The sequence below is a fragment of the Capricornis sumatraensis genome, chromosome X (assembly GCF_032405125.1).
Source record: "Capricornis sumatraensis isolate serow.1 chromosome X, serow.2, whole genome shotgun sequence".
Classification (NCBI taxonomy): Eukaryota; Metazoa; Chordata; class Mammalia; order Artiodactyla; family Bovidae; genus Capricornis; species Capricornis sumatraensis.
Window position 1 is genome coordinate 76,220,825 of NC_091092.1, and position 15,614 is coordinate 76,236,438.

At 38.5% G+C, this 15,614-nt stretch overlaps 2 long non-coding RNA genes across 4 annotated transcripts in view; both read left to right on the top strand.

The window, feature by feature from the left end:
• The window catches only part of LOC138070887 (uncharacterized), a 45,804-nt gene extending 43,631 nt beyond the window's left edge, over positions 1-2,173 (top strand). The window contains exon 5 of the long non-coding RNA XR_011144184.1: positions 1,965-2,173. This is a non-coding gene — a long non-coding RNA (uncharacterized lncRNA). The remainder of the gene's footprint in view (positions 1-1,964) is intronic.
• Positions 2,174-4,623: 2,450 nt separating this feature from the next.
• LOC138070885 (uncharacterized) lies at positions 4,624-9,699 on the top strand. 3 transcript variants are annotated; one of them, XR_011144183.1, is made up of 5 exons: positions 4,624-5,146; positions 7,221-7,357; positions 7,817-7,961; positions 8,647-8,723; positions 8,895-9,699. It is a non-coding gene; the product is annotated as an uncharacterized lncRNA (long non-coding RNA). The 3 variants fall into 3 exon arrangements; XR_011144181.1 differs by having other exon boundaries at positions 4,624-7,357; positions 8,895-9,697; XR_011144182.1 differs by lacking the exon at positions 7,817-7,961 and having other exon boundaries at positions 4,624-7,357; positions 8,456-8,723; positions 8,895-9,696.
• The last annotated feature ends 5,915 nt before the right edge of the window (positions 9,700-15,614 follow it).

Consider the following 15,614-nt stretch of genomic DNA (forward strand, 5'->3'; position numbering starts at 1 on the left):
TATGAGCAACTACATGCTAATAAAATGGACAACATAGAGGAAATGGACAGATTTTTAGAAAAGTTGAACTTCCCAAGACTGAACCAGGAAGAAATAGAAATTATGGACAAGCCAATTATAAACACTGAAATTGAAACTGTAATAAAAAAATCTCCCAAATACAAAAGCCCAGGGCCAGATGGTTTCACAGGGAAATTCTATCAAACATTTAGAGAAGAGCTAATGCCTATGTTTCTGAAACTCTTCAAAAAAAAAAAGAAAATTACAGGCCAGTATCACCATTGAATATAGGTGCAAAAATCCTCAATGAAATTCTAGCAAACAGAATTTGACAACATGTTAAAAAGCTCATACACCATGATCAAGTCACGTTTATTCGAGGGATGCAAGGATTCTTCAATATATGCAAATCAATCAATGTGATACACCATATTAACAAATTGAAAGATAAAAACCATATGATCATCTCAATAGATGCAGAAAAAGCCTTTGAAAAAAATTCAGCACCCATTTGTGGTAAAAGCACTTCAATAAATGGGCATAGAAGGAAACTGCCTCAACATAATAAAGGTATATATGATAAGCCCACAGCAAATATTATTCTCAGTGGTGAAAAACTGAAAGCATTCAGTCTAAAATCAGGAACAGGACAAGCGTGTCCACTTTCACCACTATTATTCAACGTAGTCTTGGAAGTCCTAGCTATGGCAATTAGAGAAGAAAAATAAAAGGAATCCAGATAGGAAAAGAAGTAAAACTGTCACTATTTGCAGATGACATGATACTATACATAGTAAACCCAAAACAAACTATCAGAAAATTACTAGAGCTAATCAGTGAATTTAGCAGTCATGGGATACAGGGTCAGTACACAGAAATCACTTGCATTTCTACTGATTTAAAAATGCTTCTTCCATCCTGCAAGCTTCTGGGAACTCTGTTTATTGTTTCTAGCATATATAACCATTAAAAATCTTCAAACCCTCCAGTATAGAGGTAACTGGTTGTGTTTTCACTACAAAAAGTTTAGAGTCTCAGAGAGATAAGAATCCTTTTCCACTTGATGGTTTTGCTTCAGTTTTAAGAGCAACTCCCTAAGAGGGAGCTAAAGGAGACCATCTAGGAAAAGTTTAAGTTTAGGTCCTATGAAAAGCATTAAAGGAATTAGAGTCAAGATTCTGGGAAACAACTCCAAAATGGAGTTTGTTTTCAGATGTCTTATGAAGTCAAGGATAGTTGGTTTTGTTGCATAAAGGCAATTCTAGTTAATGGAGTAATAGATTCAAGAAGGTCCAAAGATGAAAATACTTTTGGAAGTAATAACCTAGTGGAATTTGAGAATCTCCCCACATGAAAGGTTTGATTACATGCACTTTAAGGTCACATTTAAGGAAGAAATGTAAGGCTTTAGGTAGCAGGTCATAGAAGATACCTTGGGTTATGTGGTTCTACTTGGTGGCCTTTAAAGCTTTAAAAGGATTTCTTCCTTCATGTTCAAGGGTCACCTGGGAAGCAGGCCACTGGAAAATGAGTTATATTGTACAATCAGTCTACTAATGAATAGGAATGAAATAAGGCCTCAGCAGTTGTCCAGAGAGTCTTTGGTCTCTGGGAGCCACCATTCTCTCATGGGCTCAGAGTGATGGCTCTTGATTATAACATAGGTTGTAGATTTAGAACTTCAAGGATGGAAGGGCCTTAAAAATCTCATATCTAAAACAGTTTATTTTAATTTGACCCTAATTCAAGTCCTTTTATAATACACCCAAGAAACAGTCTTTTAGCCTCCAAGTAAGGGCACTTAGTGGTGGGGAACTCCCTGAGTTAGTTTGACTCTTCTTTTAAGAGCTCTTTGCAACATTGAGCTAAAATATATCTTTCTACAGTTTCAACTCATTCATCACATTTGTATTATGCCCCAGTTCAAGAATACTGCTTTATTGTTCTCTCTTCTGCATCTTCAGCTTCTCTCTGCCGTCTTTTTGCTGCCATACACTGTGCTGGGTGATGGGGATATGGAGATGAATTAGACATGATTCCTGCCCTCAAGGAGTTCTCAGCCTAGTGAGAGTTCGGCATGTACACAGAGAATTACAACAGTATGGTATGCTCTACAATGGAGGTATGTACAAGATACTGTGGGATTCAGAAGAGAAATCATTTGACTGAATCTGGACATGCAGAGGTTAGAGGAACTGATGATTAAGTTGAATCTCAAAAAAAGTAAAGTTTGACTAAGCAGAAAAAGTATGGAAATTAGAAATAGAATGATGAATTGGGAATTACAGTTAGTTCATGAAATTAGGTTGTAAATGTGGGCTGGGAAGAGAGCTTTATATAGCGTGAAATGAATCAAGTGAAAGTAAAGTTGCTCAGTTGTGTCACTCTTGTGTGTGACCCCATGGACTGTAGCTCGCCAAGCTTCTCTGTCCATGGGATTTTCCAGGCGAGAGTACTGGAGTGGATTGCCATTTCCTTCTGTAGAGGATCTTCCTGACCCAGGGATTGAACCCGGGTCTCCCACATTATAGGCAGACACTTTACTGTCTGAGCCACCAGGGAAGTCTGATTTTGAATCAAAGCAAATTAAATTTGGATTTCATTTTGAGTGTTTTAAGAAGGGGATGCTTTTGATGGTCACTGTGGTGGTAGTAAGTTATGGAAGATTTTCAGATCTAGACAGGGAGATCAGTTAGAAGGATACTGTAGTAGTTAAGATGATAAATGATCTAAGGCTGGAAGGAGTGACAATGAAGGTAACCTCTTAAATACAATGTTAAAGAAATTATAGATATAATTAGAACATGGGAAAATTTAGGCTTTCAGACTGGCAAATGGGTATCCTCCATCCGCATCTAGACCTTCATGAAAGATCCTTGCATGTTTTTTTATATAGGTGTTGCCATTGGTTCCTTCAAGACCAGGGCTTGGCTGCACAGATTTTGCAAGTTCCTTTAGGGGGTGGGGCAGCCATATGTGAAATGTTCACTCTAAGAAAGACAACTGAAGAGCCACAGACTTCTCATAGTGTTACTAAGTTCTTGATCCTTCTCATCAGTAGCAAGGCTACCCACACTGTCACGTATCTTCCAAAATATTTTTTACCAAAACTGGAGGCTTTTATATTTAAAACCCTCTCAGGGAAGAAATGGCCTTGGTTGTTATTGTCTCAATGCTTTGTTTAAGGATTCTTAATGTTTATGGTTATATCTCCTGGTTAAAAATATTTACAATAATTAAAAATATAAATATATCCTGAATTTATTTTCTTGTTTCTCAAAGCAATATAAATACAATATTTGGCAAATTCTCTCCTTAAGGCTCAGAGGATTCAGAGAATGGCTTTCTGTGACTAGAATTATTGATTGGAGAGTATGTTTAAGTAGACCTTTTGTATTTTCCGTGAACCTTATCTAACTAGCCATGGCTGAAGAGCAGTGGAGGGGAGAAGGGTTGGAAGAGGAAGCCCTGAGCAGGACAGCAAAACAGTACAGTGACAGTTGGAGCCTTGCACTCAGATCTAGTCTCATACTTACCAATGTAGTTTTGAGCATGGTTTTTCACCTCTGTGTTACTTTATTTCTTCTTATGTAAAATAGAATTAGTGATATCTTTTTGCAATGATGAGTGGGGGTGGGAATATAAGGATTTAATGGGATTATTTGTATAAATTGCTTGGAACAGATATGGGATATGCTGAATGCTATATGAACTGTAGTTTTTGTTGATAATGATGTTGACCTTGACAAGGATTTTAAAAACATAGTTAACTAAAGGTACTTAACATTTTATATTGTCAATAAGGATGTTGGGGTTTGCAAAAGAAAGTAAAACTACCTGATCTCAAGGTTTTCAGTGGCATGCTAGAGGGAAGTCACTTTTCTGCTGTTTTTTTTTTTTTTTTTTCCCCTCTGCCAAATAGGTTGGGAAACCAGATGACTTTTGTCCATGCCCTGATCACTAATCTATTGCATTTGCTCTTATTTCCAAATATAAAACTGTTGAAATTTTGTATAATACCTAAACTGAATAAAGTTATCCTAAAAAATGTAGAAAAATACTTCGGAATTGGTCAAAACTGGATTTGAAACCTATTACTAGCTATGTGATCTAGGCATGTTACTTAACCTAATTGAACCTCAGTTTCTTCATCTAATATATAATAATTAATTTGCAGGGTGTTCATGAGGATATTGTAAAGTGTGTGTTATAAGCACGCTATAAATTACAGCTATCATTGTTAGTTCTTGGGACATTCACCGCATGACAGAAACAACAGCAGGCCCTGGTGGCTGGGAGGACTTCATGGATCCAACAGCAACCTGAAGAAATCCTACTCGGATGGATATAATACAACCTGCTAAGTGTCCTAGCACTTATCAGGTTGTATTATCATTGTCCGTGTCTATGGCTCTCGTCTACCAGACTCTAAATTCCTTACAGGCAAGGACAGTGCCTTATTCATCTTTGTATTCGCAGTGCCTAATTCGGTGCACATTGTAGGCCTCATTAAATGTTTGTTGAATGAAAAAATGAATCATCAACAGACATTAATTGGGCGCCTGCTCTGTGATCTCCATGGGCTCATCTTGTCCCCGCCAGTTGCCTACAACGTCCAAGCTGTCTTCAGCATGCTTTCTTCTGAAGCTCACTCCTGTCTTCTAATTCTTTTGCCAAGGACTTCTCTGTGTAGTGCAAAGACAGCAAATATACTTCATCTCAAGTACCATCTCCAATTGATTGATAGTACCTGTCTTTATTATGTTCTATAAAAACAGTTCTGAAGCCAGGTGTCAACTCAGTATGAAAGAGGATTATAACTAATTAGTGATGTTTGCTGGGGGTGGGGAAAGGGGATTAGCAGCATACATGCCATATATATGTCATATTTAATATTGTGTTTTCCATGAAATACTCTGTTTCCATGTCTGTATTTTAGTCTTGGCTACTTGCAGATGTTGCATTGCTGCCGCTGCCACCACTGCTGTTACTATACTACAGTTGCTACGAGTTGTTCCTTGGGTAGGACCGGAGTGATCATTGATCAGAAACTCATCCTCACAGTCTGGGGTTTGCTCCTGTTGCTGGTATTCACAGTTTTCCCCTTTCAACTTTACCTCAGCTAACCCCTTACCTACATTAACAGGTAGGCCTTTAGTTTATGTTCACCACTCAACAGGCTCATATTTCCTTTTTCTTATTTACTGTGATTAATCATTATTGTTCATGAGAAGCCTTCTTTCTATTAGAAGATGTGACAACTAGAATACAAGTTAAACCATTCCATCAAGGCCCTACAGTGAATCATATAAGCTCCCTTTTAATATCGGAGAAAATTGAGCATACTCACACTATAAGGCAGGGAGAAGGGAAACATTTGTACATATGGGACAGAGATGATAACATACGGCTCTTAGAACATAGGTGGAGGGTTAGCCTTAGATCAAAGGAGTTACCTCTTTACTGGGGCATAGTGATAAGAATAGGAGTTAGAAACAGTACCTGATAAGGGTGTTGGAAATTTGTAATTGTAGAGGTGGGTGAAAGGAAGCTGACCAGGGACAAGATTACAGAGACAAGAGTCTTAAGAAATACCCAGGCCATATCAAAGAGCAACTAGTTTGAAACTTGATTAGAGACTCAGGAAAAGAAAAGGTAATCTTGGGCCATTGTCACAAGTATCATTTGGTTGCCTAGAATTGATTTTGCTTGATTGAGCGATAGGGGCTTCTCAGGTGGCTCAGTGGTAAAGAATCCACCTGCCAGTGTAGGAGCCACAGGAGATGCAGGTTTGATCCCTGGGACGAGAAGATCCCCTGGAGGAGGGCATGGCAACCCATTCCAGTATTCTTGCCTGGAGAATCCCATAGACAGAGGAGCATGGTGGGCTACAGTCCAGAGGGTCACAAAGAGTCAGACATGACTGAATGAGCATGATTGAGGGATGGACAGCTAGCAAGAGAAAAGTTACACACCAATAGATTTGAGGATCCAGACTGTATATGGAAGGAAGGTCAGAGTCTACATAAAAAAAGTGGCCTTAGTATGATCAAGATGGGTGCTGAGTCTTTGGAAAACTGGTATGATAGGATCTATATCAGAGACTGAACTTTGGAATGGTAAAATTTAAAAACTGGAGTGATCAAGATACCCGTGATGCTAGGATGTCAGATGGTTGTTTACTTGGGTATTGAATGACCCAGGATTATAGCAAAAGCCGGGTTAGGAATGACCACTGAGGGCTAGATAAAATAGGTTTCAGTGACTGAAGAATGATCTAGGGGTTGGCACATGACAACTGTGCAGGTGCAAGAGAAGAAAGGATGCAGTGGGATAGTAGTATGAGCCTCAAAAGAGTGGTGGAAATTACTAGAAGATGCAAAAACTATTGTTTGCCCATTGCACTGAGGTTTTGGCTGGCAGAATGCACATCTAAAATGATTCCCTTCTCTATCAAATGCTTATTCTATGCCTGACATTTTGCTGTGTGCCATATGTTTCTCCCTTTTGGTCTGTCACATAACCTATGTGAAAATGAGCAGCAATCCCAGGCGAGGGTTAGGGTTAGGCTGCTGGCCCTTAGCACTGGTGGAATCCTGTTGACATCTCCTAACTCTTTGAAAGAGCAGAAGGCTGAAAAGTGTCAGAAAAAGATTTATTTAGGATCAGAATTTCTCCTTGACCTTGATGTAGCTTGATTACATGGTACATGCTTTTGGCTGTGTTCCATAATATGCTTTGGCCTCTGAGCCTCTGAGTTGAGGAGTGAACTAGAACTGTCCTTTGAAAAAGATAGCCACAGTTCCTTAAAAACACATATTAATTAGGAACAAGACACAGTCCTATTATTTAATTGAACTTTTAAGATAAAGAGTAGACAAAATAAAGCTCACATCAGTGGATGAATAACAAAACCACTTTGTAAAAGCCATTTAGGGTCAGGATACATCCAGTTTAGTGGCCCTATTGTAGATGTTCCCTGTGTTGTTGGGAAGGAGGGCTGGAAATTGATGCAAAGAGATAGCCCTTAGGACTTAGAAGGTAAAGTTTAGGGTGAGTCTCTGTGAGCCCTCTGACACCGCATGCAGTCCTTTCTCTTTTGTTCTAGTCTTCAAACGAGTCAATATTCCAATGAAGGTTTAGAGCCAATGTGTTAGAGTGACCAGGCCTTCAGACAGCCTATCCCCTCCTGTGGGGGCTGCTGTATATTTATTCCTCAGGAGGAGCTGGTAGAAGACTTCATGAAGGAGAAGAAAAGGAAAAAAATCAAAGGATGACTACAACCTCTTTTCATCTCAGTTTTGCAAAGCATGACTCAACAGAGAGATCACATTCTTGAAGACTCTCCAGACCACAGGTTGCTCTTTTCAATTGCATTCTTAGCCCTCTCAGTTCCTTTCTGTTTTTGGAAGTTGTACTCTGTGTGTATATATGAACTATCACTTCCCATAAAAAGGACCCCATGTAGTCAAAAATTGCCAGATCTCCAATGCTGATGAGTTTTAAGTTTCAGCAACATAAGACCCCAGCTTTATGGAAGGAAAGCAGTTAGTTGACCCCAGCCCCTGTGTTCATAGTCCTTTTTCCTTTGGTCCCATGACTGAGATATCACGGACTAAAGCAAACAAAAGCCATAACTTTCTACTTCCTCTGGCACTGGGAGTTATTCTCCTTCACTAGCACTTCTTTCCATCTGTTAAGAACCAAGGAGGTATGAATGCTAAGGTTGGGGTTGAATTTGTCATAATTACTGCTTTAGTTAGGGAATACTCATATTAATCAGCCTGATACCAACTCCTATCTTATCTCCTGGCAGCCACTGCAGACATTAACCATGGCCAGCAACTGGACCTCAGCCCCAGGATTTACTCTTGATGTCTCAACTGATTATGAAATCAGTAGGAGAGCTTGTATCCCTTTCTAACTTGTTCATCAGAGATTTTAAGATTTACATACATGTGGTATGTAAGGACACAGATCTTGAGGGTTAATAGTAAACTGTCAGGAGTCTTGGTTACTTTTTGTCTCTTGGAAATGGGAAAGATAGGGTATGGGAAAAGTGGAAAGTCTTATACCTTTCAGACATTCTCAGTGATTGCTCAGGAAACCCCTAATCACATCTCCTGATGCCTTATCTTGTATCATGCCTCTACTTTCTTCAGAATTGCAGTGCACTCCTTGCTCTCTCTAGCCACTTTTCATTTCCTGCTCCATGCTGATGGGTTTTAGCAAGTGTTTTTCCTTTCCCTCCCCCTGGCCATATGTCTGTTAACAGGCCCCAGCTGGGAAGAGCCTTATTGTGAATGAGTGAATGAAGCTTCAGTGAATGTTGGGAGTGACATCATGTTTCTCTCTGTATATGTGGAGAGGAGGAGTGCAGTACAGAGAGGAAGGAGAGGGAAACTATGATATCCCATTATAGAGTAACAAATGCTTGACATTTTATTGGGTATAGACCTAAAAGTCTACATGATTGAAGGAAGCAAACCAGGATCTCTGCTGTTTGTGAGTGAAGATAGGAATGAACTCATTTCCTTGAAGAATGAAGGGAGAGAGGGAGAAGAGAAAACTGAAGGAGGTCATAATATTCTTTACTTAATTGGAGGAGGCACTGAAACTCGCTTCATGAACTTGTACTTTTTAAAGGTAGATTGAAGATAAGTTGTTGTGCTGCACTATTTCTGTTGCTACTCGTGAGAGTCACTACCAGCCTCTCTTCTCAGGTAGGTCTGCCTTTGTGGAGGCTTCTGTTGACCTTTATAAAGAACCCAGGAAAAAGTTTGCAACTTAGAAGAACCCTCTGGTTCAATGACAGGGTGTTAAAGGGGTTGAGTACAGAGGAAATGACACAAATAGTACCATATAGCTCTGTTTTTATTTTTTCTTTTCAATAGGATTAATGGGCCAGAAACCGTGGGCAGAATGACTTCAGGCAACCCAAAACACCAGAAATTGGCATAAGGAAACAATACAATGAAAAGTCAATACTTGGACCTTTGTCATTCCACAGAACATGATGTACTATCTAAAACAAAAAAGAAGAGCTGCTTTGGAGAAGGGTTTTAACAGATTGTTTCATCAGAAGAAAGATTTAGGAGAGGGGAAACTTCCAGTTATGTAAGACGGGCATTTTAGCGTTTAAAGATGTCTGTTCCCTGTGTAGGTCATTGAGATTGATACCAGGAGCAGACTGTGGCTGACAAAGCCAGTTTAACTAAGTGGTTTCATGCTCCTAGAGAGATGCTGTCACCCTTGTCTCTCACTTTGGCGGATATTCATCTGCAATGAGTCCAGTACCTGAAGGAGCAAGAGAACAACAAGCATACAGGGGGACAACATGGCCTTCTGAGTGAAGATAGCAGCGGAAAATATCATGAGATTGACTGCATTGGGCTGGGCTTGTTCTTTAAAAAAAAAAAAAAAGAGAGAAGTCTTATTTTTGATGATAAAAGTAACAGGTGGTCATAGTTAAAAAAATAAAGTGAAAGGTATAAATTAAAAAGAATGTAATTTTACAACCCAGAAAATCTTAACATTTGTATGTTTCCTTTTACAGCTTTAAAAAAGTGTAACAGTTTAAAATTGACATTGTACTTGTTACTCTCCAACTTTCTCATTTGAAAATAAATAAGCATTTTTCCATGTCATTAGAATAACTTAAAAACACAATATTAAGTGTCACATAATATTTCATATGAAAAATCCACCAAGCAATTGAGAGCTTTTTTCAGTTGTTGAGAAATCACATATACAAATCAACAGCATACAGAAGATTTAAACAACACAAATTACAAGCCTTACAAAATGTGAATGGAAATATATACATTTCTGACTTGAGTTACAGAAAACACAATTCATTTGAAGTACATCTGGAATGCTTACAAGAATTGATTCGTGGAAGAGAGAACAAGATGGCAGAGAATAGGATGTGAAGCTCACCCTCTCTCATAAATAAAACAAAAATACATCTACATGTGGAATAATTTTCACAGCATATCTATTGAACACTGGCAGAAGACCTCTGACTGCTAAAAAGGCAAGAAAGTCACAGTGTAACTGGGTGGGAAAAAGGAAAGCAAGAAAGGAATCAAGATGGGACCTGCACCCCTAGGAGGGAACTGTGAAAGAAGAAAGGGAGTTGCACAGCCTCTGAGGAAAATGCAGTAGCCATTTCTCTGCAGCCAGAGCAGAGGGAGAACTGCACAGATGATCAGTGCTGATGTCCTTCACTCCTCAGCCTGACACGCACATCTTCCAGTGCTGGTGAAGGCTGGATGCTGAAACTTGGGCTTCAGAGATAAAACCCTGTGAAAGGACTGGGATAGGCTATGGGTAGACAGGCTGGGGGAGGAGTGGGAATCCAGTGCAACTGTGGCTGGGAGTCTAAGCGGAGGAAGCCTGGGCCACCTTAGAGGCCAGTTGCCATTGTTTGTGGGGTGTATGAGGGGAAGGATGGTACTGGATTATAGACTTTTTCCCTGTGTGAATGCTCACAGAGGGCAGGACACTGCCTACACAGGCTGTGGGGACTGTTGCAAATCACCGTCACCTGCCGAGAAACCAGGAGTGGTCCTGGGGCTTGCTGACACCCATCCAGACTCCAGGAGTGGTTGTAAACTCCTGAGCTACCGTCACATGTCCCAAGGGTGCACCTGAGCTGTCTGCCTGAGCTGAGAACCCCAAGATCAGGCACCCACCACTGCATCTGCCCATCGCCTATCAAGAGGAAAACAGCATAGGCTGAGGAAAGGGGCAAAAGACATAAATAATTCTCCAGGACCACAATTGATATATCCCCTAAACTTAGTAAGGTAAATATAGGTGAAATGGAGCAGAGGAACCACTCCCAGTTAAAAGACTGAGCATTTCCCTGAAAAAAAAAAAATTAACAATAAAACAGCCCTCTTCAGTATAACAGACACGGAGTTCAAAAGGGAAATAATGAAAATACTGAAGGAATTAAGAAAGGCTATCTACAGAAATGCAGAGTACTGTAAAAAGGAATCAGAAACTATAAAGAAGAACAAAGAAAAAAATAGAAAACTCATTTGCAGAGAAAAAAGCTCAACTAAAGCCAGTGAAACTCAGAATGAACAATGCAGAAGAATGAATAAGTGACTTGGAATATAGAACAATGGAAATCATCCAATCAGAATAGCAGACAGAAGGCCAAATTGGGGGAAAAAAAGAGAAAGCAATATAAGAGACCCATGGGATAATATAAAGTGTGCCAAACTATGCATAATAAGGATTCCAGGAAAAGAGAAAGGGGGATCGAAAATATATTTGAAGAAATTATGCCTGAAAACTTCCAAAACCTAAAGAAGGAAACAGAAATCCAGGTACAGGAAACACAGAAGATGGATGCTTGTTTATCCCAAACAATATAAACCCAAGCAGATCTACACCAAGATATTTTAACTGAAATGGAAAAAGTTAAAGATGGGATTCTTAAGGAAGCAAGAAAAAAAACAGAGTTAATTATAAAGGAACCCGCATAAGGATAACAGCTGATCTCGCTACAGAAATGTTGCAGGCCAGAAAGAAGTGGAAAGATATATTCAGATTCCTGAAAAGGGAAAATCAACAACCTAGGATACTCTATCCACTTAGAATAGGAGAGAGGAAGAATTTATCAGAGAAGCAAAAAATAAGAATATAGCAGTACTAAAGGAAATACTGGAAGTTCTCTAAATAGAAGTAAAAATCCATAGGAAAGGGAAAACCATAATTGGAAAGTAAGTGAATACACAGATTAAAAAAAAAAAATGTGTAAAAGTGATAACCACAATGAACAGCAAAAAAAAAAAAAAAAAAGATGTAAAAGAGGACATCAAAATCATGAAATTTGGGGGTAGACAGTAGGAAAATATATTTTTTTTCCCCAGAATGTCTTTGAGCCTATATTACTACTAGTCTAAGGTAAGTAGATATAGGAAGGGGTTTACATATTTGACACAGTAACCAGAAGAAGAAAAAAAAAAAAAAAAAACATAAACATTGTATGAGAGAACATCAAGCCACAAAAGGAAAAACAGAAAAAGAAAGGAACAAAGGAGAAACATAGAATCAATGAGAAAACAAGGTTTAAATGGCAATAAATACATAATTATCAATAATTACATCAAATGTCAATAGACTAAGTGCTCCAAAAGAAACAGAGTAGCAAATTGGGGGAAAAAGCGAGCCTATGACACGCTGCCTACAATAGACCCACTGTAGGGCAAAGGACATGCACAGATTGAGGCTATGGAAAATATTTTATGGAAATGATAAAGCGGGTGTCACAATGTCATATATCAGAGAAAATAGACTTTAAAACAAAGGCATGAAGAAAGATAAGAGAGGACACTATATAATGATAAAAAGATAATAATATAGGATTTTCTACTCATCAACATATATACACCTAATATAGGAGCACCCAAATACATATCAGATCTAAAGGAAGAAACTGACAGGAATATAATATTAGTAGGAGACTTTAATACCCCACTCACATCAACGGAAAATCTTCTAGACAGAATAAGGCAACAGAAATATTAAATGATAAAACAGACTTGATATTTTCAGGATATTACATCCAAAAAAAAAATACACATTGTTTTCAACTGCACATGGAACATTCACTAGGATTGACCACTTACTATGGCACAAACCATTATTTCAAGCATCATTTCTGACCACAGTGGAATGGAACTAGAAATTAACCACAGAAAATGAAATGAAAAAAAAAAAAAAAAGATTACATGTAGACTAAACAACATGCTACCAAAAACCCAATGGGTCAATCAGTTCAGTTCAGTCGCTCAGTCGTGTCCGACTCCTAGTGACCCCATGAACCACAGCTCACCAGGCCTCCCTGTCCATCACCAACTTCTGGAGTTTGTTCAAACTCATGTCCATTGAATTGGTGATGCCATCCAACTGTCTCATTCTGTCGTTTTTGAGACTGTATCCAAGTACTGCACTTCAGATTCTTTTGTTGACCATGATGCCTACTCCATTTCTTCTAAGGGATTCCTGCCCACAGTAGTAGACATAATGGTCATCTGAATTAAATTCACCCATTCCAGTGCATGTTAGTTCACTGATTCCTTAGAATGTTGACATTCACTCTTGCCATCTCCTGTTTGACCACTTCCAATTTGCCTTGATTCATGGACCTAATATTCCAGGTTCCTATGCAATATTACTCTTTACAGCATCAAACCTTGCTTCTATCACCAGTCCCATCCTCAACTGGGTGTTGTTTTTGCTTTGGTTCCATCCTTTCATTCTTTATAGAGTTATTTCTCCACTGATCTCCAGTAGCACATTCGGCACCTCCCGACCTGCGGAGTTCATCGTTCAGTTGCTGTTTCATACTGTTCAAGGGGTTCTCAAGGGAAGAATACCGAAGTGGTTTGCCATTCCCTTCTCCAGTGGACCACATTCTGTCAGAACTCTCCACCATGACCCATTCGTCTTGGATGGCCCCATGTGGCATGGCTTAATTTCACTGAGTTAGACAAGGCTGTGGTCCATGAATGGGTCAGTAATAAAGAAGAAATTAAAAATACCTTGATTGATTTGCATATGTTGAACTATCCTTTTGAACTTGGGATGAATTCTACTTGGTTGTGGTGTATGATTTTTTTTATGTGATGTTGGGTTCGGTTTGCTAATCTTTTGTTGAGAAACTTTGTAGTAGTCTACATGGGATCTGAAACAGAGGAAAAAAGGGGGGTGGGTATTAGGTAAAAACTGAGTAAATTTGCATGAAATACCTTTAGTTAATAATGTATCATTTTTACTTTGCTAATTCTAAAATATGTATTATAACAATGAAAGATGTAAATCACAGGGAACTAGGTGTGAGTATATGGAAAATTTCTGTACCACCTTTGCAATTTTCTGTAAATCAAGAATTGTTGTAAATTAAGAATTAATTAATTAAAATTCAAGGTACTTCCCTAGTGGCTCAGTGGTAAAGAATCCACCTGCCAATGCAGGAGACACAGATTTTATCCCTGGTTCAGGAACATCCCACATGCCACAGGACAACTAACCCCATGCATCACAACTACTGAGCCTATGCTCTAGAGTCTGGGAGCCACAACTAACAAAGCTTGAACTCTCTAGAGCCTGTGCTCCACAACAAGACAAGATGCCCCAATGAGAAGCCCATCCACCACAATTAGAGTAGGCCCCACTTTCCACAACTAGAGAAAAGCCTGCACAGCAACAAAGACCCAGCATACCCAAATAAAATGAAATTAAAAAGAATAAAGTTCAAAACATAATTGATTGTCCATTAAAAGATTATTTACTAATTTATAGAATTGGTATCATAGCATCCATGTAGTCAGGCAAACATCTACATATATTTTATGCTTTAAAACAAAAATACATGGATCAAAGAAGAAATCATAAGGGACATCTTAAAATAATTGATGTTTAAACATAATGAAAATACTATGTATAAAAAGCACGATGAAAGCATGGTTTGAGGGAAGTTTATAGCCTTAAATATATATATTAGATGGCAGGGTGAAAATCAGCTATGTATCAAACATACTAGGGACAACGAGGGAAGAGGGAGCAGAAGGAAGAAGGTATTAAAGGCAAAAGCATAAATTCATAAAATAGAAAATAAAGGCAAAGAAGGTCAATAAAATTTCACATTTCTTTTAGAAAGCTAATAAAATAGACAAAAGTGTGGGAGATTCATCAAGATGAAAAGGTTCAGGGAAATAATATGAAAGAAAGGAAAACAAAGATGAAAAAGGAGATTAAGAAGAGTAAGGAACAGTTTCAACAATTTATGTGAATAGGATTGAAAATTTAAAGGAAACTAATGAATTCCTAGAAAAATGTAACTTAACCAATTCAAGAACAATATAGGAAATCTTGTATAGTCCCATAATATAGTTATTAAAAGCTTCCATGAAACCCAAGTAAATGCTTTCTACCAGGAATTCATTTCAAATAAAAATACATAGATAATATTGTATTATGCAAACACTAATCAAAAGAAAGTTGGAGAAGCTACGTTAATATAAAAAATTAGACTTCAGAAGAAGAAATACTCAAGATAAAGATAGACGTTACAGGACTGGAAAAGGTCAGTTTTCATTCCAATCCCAAAGAAAGGCAATGCCAAAGAATGCTCAAACTACCGCACAATTGCACTCATCTCACACGCTAGTAAAGTAATGCTCAAAATTCTCCAAGCCAGGAGAATTCTTCAGGAATACGTGAATCGTGAACTTCCTGATGTTCAAGCTGGTTTTAGAAAAGGCAGAGGAACCAGAGATCAAATTGCCAACATCCGCTGGATCATGCAAAAAGCAAGAGAGTTCCAGAAAAACATCTATTTCTGCTTTATTGATTATGCCAATGCCTTTGACTGTGTGGATAGCAAGAAACTGTGGAAAATTCTGAGAGAGATGGGAATACCAAACCACCTGACCTGCCTCTTGAGAAATCTGTATGCAGGTCAGGAAGCAACAGTTAGAACCGGACATGGAACAACAGACTGGTTCCAAATAGGAAAAGGAGTATGTCAAGGCTGCATCATGAGAAATGCTGGAATCAAGATTGCTGGGAGAAATATCAATAACCTCAGATAT